This window comes from Saccopteryx leptura, chromosome 3, assembly GCF_036850995.1.
Source record: "Saccopteryx leptura isolate mSacLep1 chromosome 3, mSacLep1_pri_phased_curated, whole genome shotgun sequence".
NCBI lineage: Eukaryota > Metazoa > Chordata > Mammalia > Chiroptera > Emballonuridae > Saccopteryx > Saccopteryx leptura.
The window spans coordinates 299762029-299768765 of NC_089505.1; positions in this window are offsets into that span (position 1 = coordinate 299762029).

Consider the following 6737-nt stretch of genomic DNA (forward strand, 5'->3'; position numbering starts at 1 on the left):
GCCCTGAATGGAAAGGGAAGTATTTTCCCACTGTGTGTATTTCTTGCCCGCCGGGTGCAAGCTAGGATTAAAGTTAATGGCCCACCAGTTCTTGGCTCTGTTGTTTCATTACCGTCTGTTCTAATCAAATATGAACCTGCACGAGCCAGGCAGCTGTGGTGGCGGCCGTGGCTACTGGCTATACAACCATCTTGGCCATGGCACTGATGCTTAGTGGTTCACTGAAGCCGAAGTGACTGTGTAGTATATGTTCATATTCACCCCGAATCAGCTGGCAAGTATTTGCTTGTATGCCTGTTTTTTTCCTTCAAAGGGCAGATAAATCATGAAACAAGACAATATGTCCTCAGGTTTCTAGGTTGTCTCTTATTTTCTCTCAAAATTTTCAAGAAAAAGTTTAATTTAAAAATGTCATTTAAAAAAAGTAAGCAACATTTTGTACAATGGGCTTTGTGGGATCCTAGCTTGAGTTGTTATTCTAACCACTGAAACAAGTCAAACAAGATCAAACCAAGCCCTTCCCACTTCAAGGAATCCAACTGTACAGTAACCATTAGGTCAGGGGTCCCCAAACTTTTTACACAGGGAGCCAGTTCACTGTCCCTCAGACCGTTGGAGGGCCGGACTATAAAAAAAACTATGAACAAATTCCTATGCACACTGCACATATCTTATTTTAAAGTAAAAAAACAAAACGGGAACAAATACAATATTTAAAATAAAGAACAAGTAAATTTAAATCAACAAACTGACCAATATTTCAATGGGAACTATGCTCCTCTCACTGACCACCAATGAAAGAAGTGCCCTTCCAGAAGTGCGGCAGGGGCCGGATAAATGGCCTCAGGGGGCTGCATGTGGCCCGTGGGCCGTAGTTTGGGGACCCCTGCATTAGGTAGTTCCCTCTCCTCACAAACCATTGAGTAATCTCATCAACAGGTTCTTCATTTCTTTGCTGAAATCCCAGAACCAACAAAACGTAAATCTCTGTAGTTAAGCTGACTTTAAAATTAGGTGGGTATGAACATTTTTATATCCACTGACCTTAAGAAGTTACCTCAAGGAAATGATAAGAATTTGGATATAGATTTATTGAAATGATGTTCAGTATGGCACCATTCATAATAAATGATCATTAATAATAATAATAATGGGATATGACATAACACGTGTTCAAAGGGGAATAAATAAAATACTGTAGCTATTTAATTGACTCAAAGATGTTAATAGAAATTCTATGGAAAAGAATGTTATATAAAAATTCATAAAATTTTAATAAATGGGAAAGTACAATATAATATTAAAATGAAAGTAAGATACTAAGTTCTATGTGATCTCAGCTATAACATAAATAAGCACATATAGCCTGACCTGTGGTGGCACAGTGGATAAAGCGTTGACCTGGAAATGCTGAGGTCGCCGGTTCAAAACCCTGGGCTTGCCTGGTCAAGGCACATATGGGAGTTGATGCATCCAGCTCCTCCCCCCTGTCTCTCTCTCCTCTCTTTATCTGTCTCTCTCTGTCTCTCTCTCTCCCTCTCTGTCTCCTCTCTAAAATGAATAAATAAAATAAAATTAAAAAAAAAACAACTGACCCTACAAAAAAATAAATAAATAAAAAATAAGCACATATATATCTTATAATAAATATCTGGGTCATTCAACTGTTTTCTATTTTTTTAATTTTCTATAGCTCCCAAATTATCTATGATAAGTATGTCACATTTTTAATTAAACCAAGTTATTTATTTCTTTAAAATCTGATGACCAGTTTTTTTTAGTTCAGTTCAAAGAGAAAACATAGCATAGCTAAGAAATAAGTCTTTTAAATAACGTGAATTTAGGACATGGAGGATCCTAAAAACCCTAGAGTTTCTATTTTTGCATTTCCATACATAGAGCCTGCCTATATGGCCACCCACAACTGTTGAAAAAGTCTGAGTTATTTTATACATTTCAAGTTACATATTAAGTCTGACTTCATATAGTATATACCTCTTTTTAACCACTTGGAAGTATTTACGCAACAAAAATAAGAAGTCCCCATTCTCTCTTCCAGAAGTATTGTGAGGTATTTGTAAATGTAGTTTTGTTAATTTAAAGTATCTAGAACTAGTACACCAGATCAAAAAAGCCAGCATGAGTTCTTACACATTATCAGTTGGTCTAAGCCTGTAAGATGACAATATTTCCTCAACTGAGAATGGAGACCCAGGGTCTGACCCAGGGTTTTATATGCCTTCCAGATGTGGACACAAAAATGCTGACATTTCTGAGGTATTTTTATGGTTCGGTTGCCAATAAGACTTAATGCAAACTTGAACTTCAGCTGAGACTTTATCTAAATAGTCATAAATCTGAATTAGTGGAGCCAGAGGCTTTACTGTCCTGAGAGGTGTCTAGGATGACTTCCCTGGTAAACAGATCTCACTAAACACTCAGAAATGTTGAGCATCCTCTCCTGAAAGCCTCTATTCTTTCCCATCCACATCAATTTGTAAGATTGCCTTTATAGTCAACAAAAAATTATAAAATACTATCTTATGATTAATTGCTTTAAAAAAGCTTAGCTCCAGACCAAATACAAAGGGCAAATAAATTCGTTGAGAGCAAGAACCGCCGTCTGATATTTCATGCGTTATTGCTCAATGCCCCTTCTCAGATCTAACAGAATATGTCTCAGTTTCAACTAGATGATTATCTTTCTCAAAAAACAAAATCAACTTTGAGCTCAGTGAGGACAAAGGCTATATAATTCTCTTTCTCGCTTTCCTTATTCTTCTTTCTTTCTCGTATCCCTCCTGCTAGATACCACCTGGCACAAATTTAGATGCTCAGTAAATGTCTGAAGAAGACAAGAGACTTGGATTTTGATCAGGAAGGCCCTCCCAAATGATTGAGCAGAGCAACTGATGGTATCGTGGAAATGCTTCCACATGCATTTCTATAATGGTGTAGAGAGGCCCACACCCCCAGTGTCTGTGTAGTGTATCTCAGAAGTGCCATTTTTAATTTAAAATTTTCTGTGGCGTTCTTGTTTTGAGAGAAAACACAGTTGGAATTCAGGAGCACAATAAGAAAATTAATAACTTTTCTTTGAAAATACATGCAATTTTGGAGCTGTCAATTTCAGCTACATCTCTTTAAATACTTTTTCTTCTAGAACCCCAACTGGGAAGATGAGATTTTTTTTTTTAATTCCATTATAGAAGTAATAGCCCTGTTTTGGTGTTTTGTAAGCAGATAATATTCTGCTAGTGACCGTCTTTGCAGTAATGCATTGCTCCAAATTCAGAATTCTATTATTTTACATCTACAGCAGCTTAAAGTATTTTTTTTTTATAAACAGCAAACTTCACCTCATAAAAATTCATTACATAAGGTTATAAACAAGTGCTTTTCTTTCTAGTCATTGGCGGTAAGTGATTCATCAGTTTTCCACAGAAAACCAATTTCATTGCAGATGTTCTATAATTTCCAATCTCCCTGAATTGTGGAACCATATCACACAATCCCAACGCAAGGAATGGAAGGATTTTTTTTCTTAAGGTCTGTGCTTAGTCTCTTAAATAGAATTGAATATCATTTGCTGTCTCATCAGTTTTATTTTTTTAAATTAAGTAATTAGTCTTTTCTTTCCTGCATATGTTGTTTCCACACATGAATTAATAGCTGGTACAAAATTCAGAAGCCCAGGCTACTTGATGTCTGCAAACAGTAACATTCACTCCTGTTCCCCAAGAAAAACTAGAATTATTAAGAGAAAAATTTTCCCAAGTCAAAATCCTTTCTTTTTACTGTTTATTTCTCTTCCTTTCATTCCCACAATGAAGGAAGAGTGTAGGGGGCTGTGGCAAATAAAAAATGCCCCCCTTTCTATCAGCAAAGGAACTCCTGGCAGTGACCCCTGGGAAAATTACTTCCACCAACACTTGAGCTTAGCTTTTTGTCCAGTGTTTCAAAGTTGACTGATGGAACATGGGCATTCCAGTCTAAAATGTGGAGCTAAGAGGGGAAAAGTGCCTGCAGATATAGCGAAGGTCTAAGGTCATCTATGATAAATTAAACTTTCTCAGCAATGCCGACAAAGAAAAGGTTAAACGTCTCCTAAAAGCCTTAGGAAGTCTAAGTCCAGTTTATTTCAAAACACCTTAATCTTTGGATTGAGAGGTTGAATCAAAAGCATGGTAATTGAATTCACTAACACAAAGTTATGAGGTATTGCAAGGGTGAAGTGACAGGTTTTCAAGATGACCATTAGAACATGAAGCTGGTCCTTATTCACCTCTCCTCTGGCCATGGCTCTGGCTACCCACACATTTCTCTGCTAATAAGCCGCATAAGAAGGGCCCATTGTCTTGTCTCAACAGGACATTCTTCCACAGAGGATCCTCTTTGCATTCTGAGAAGTATTACTATATGCCCGTGACTCTGCCATGGTGCCCGGAACTCCATCCTCAGTGGCTAGTAGTGCATCTCTAAGGGTACAGCATTACCTCTACTCTATGAAGTTACATGAGATGTGAGGTCACCTCCAGTGTGTTTCCTGCTCACCCCAGGTGAGGAGACTAGAAGCAGCCAAAGGGGAGAATTGGCCCCTAGAGACACACCCATGAACTATGGAGCCACCCATTAAAACCAATCCCATCTCCCCATCCTACACTGCCTCTCTGCTCACTTTCCTTCAAGTACATCTTAAAATGTCTTCTCCTTTAGGCAAACTGAAATTTAAGAATCACAGGAATGGTTAAACATAGCATCCCTGTCTGCTTCAGACAAACGATTATTAAATGCTGTGTTCAGTGTGTGGATCACTAGGAATCCAAAGATAAACGAGATCAGACTCCACTGAAGGAGAAGAGGGTGAGAGTAAACAGACCACTGCTGGGATAGCATCGAGGAGTCAGCCATGTGCTCCATCAGGGATCTCTCAGAACCTGCCCCAAGAGAGTGATATTTGGGTTCAGTCTTGACAGTTGTGTAGGAAATCTTCAGATGAACAAAGAACATTAAAATGAAGGGGGAAAATACCCTTAAGATTTTGCACATGAGTCCTTAACATCTTGTTCAGATTAATAGTCATTTAATAGATGATCTTTAAGGACCTACAGTGTGCCAGACACTGTGCTAGCTAGCACTGAGGATGAACAGACAAATAAAACAGTAAAAAGGGGTATTGTTTTCTGCACAAAGGGAGCTCACAGTTTTCCTGAAAACTACTGGTAGTTATCACTGTGGGAAATGGTTCAGTCAGAACAACAGTGTGTGCATAAGACGGGCAAAGACAGGGTCAGAACACGTGTCATTTAGAGAAGCGCAGCAGGTCATCTCCATGGAGAGCCACACTTTCTAGGCCAGTGGGCAGGGGGTACTCGGGATGCCTGGCAAGAAACAAGGCAACAGAACCAGAGATGAGACTGGGGAAAGGAGTAACAAGGAGACTGGGATGGAGTAACAAGGGATGGCTGAAACCAACTGCAAATCCATAGCTCTACTCAGTGACTGGTACTCTTCTAGAATGTTTTGTTCAGTGACAAAAATGTGATACAAATCACACTCCCCTAAGAGTCAACTGAGTCATTTGCCTAAGATTACACTGCAAGTGTGAGAACTACAACCTTTTGGTCTCAAAATTCACCTTCTTTTTACAACACCGAACAGTCTTTCCAGTTTATTTCACAATGTCTTCCAGAGGCTCATTGTTCAACTTACTTGCCCATTCTCTGCATTACTTCAATCTCAACAAAACTCAAGATTGTGTCTGGGGGAAAAAAAAAAAAGAGTTACTTCAATGGAACTACCGGGGAGTGTATTAGCCATAATAGAGTAGACACTGGTTATTATGTCCTATTTGAGTAACTATGGTAAGTAATTGAGAAATAGGGAGGTATGATGTATTCTGCAGATACTTAGATGATTGCAAGAAAAAGTCTATGTCAAGAATTTCTTTTGACCCAAGAAATGGAGATGATTCAGGAAGGGAAGAGGTTCTTATTGTTTTCTCAGAACTCAACATTGTTCCTGGTTCATGGTGATACTCAATAATTACTAGTTGAATGAATAGACAATTGAATGTCAAAAAGTAAAACATCAGAGATACTCATTTTAACCTATATAATGTTTGTTGGGCAAATTAGTTTGTGAAATTTGTATTTTCTGGTTTTGCTCCCTTTTATTGTTAAAAATGGTGCTGCCCACATGAATGGCCACTGCCAGGTGATACAGCTAATTACCTTCCTGCTTGGGAAGGAGTTTGGTTATGCTAATGTGTGCTGGAGGAGGGGTTGTCTCGGGGAAAAGTTTTAAAAGGTGGAGCTAGGAGGCCATTTTGGGAGGAGGAGAGACCACGTTGTTGTAGGAGAGAGAGGCCACGTGGTTGTAGGGGAAGAGACAGCCAAAATGGAAGCATGCAGAGGGGACTGAGTGAAACTATTAGGCCTTTGATTCTAGGGAAAAAACGGGAAATATTCTCCTGTTTGTTGAATGGGGGGACATGTGAATGGGTTTTGGTGCCCGTGTGAATTTTCTCACCTGTGGTTGCAAGTAGAAATAAAGGATGGCCCATCAGTGCTTGGCTCCCTTGTTTCATTACCATCTATCCAAACCAAATGCGAACCTGCATGGGCCAGGCTGCTGTGGTGGTGGCTGCAACTACTGGCCTTCCATTTGGCGTAGTCTGTGGCAGGATTCAGATCAGATTGCTATGGAGCCGCCACCCTTGAGGGGTAGAGTAGGGG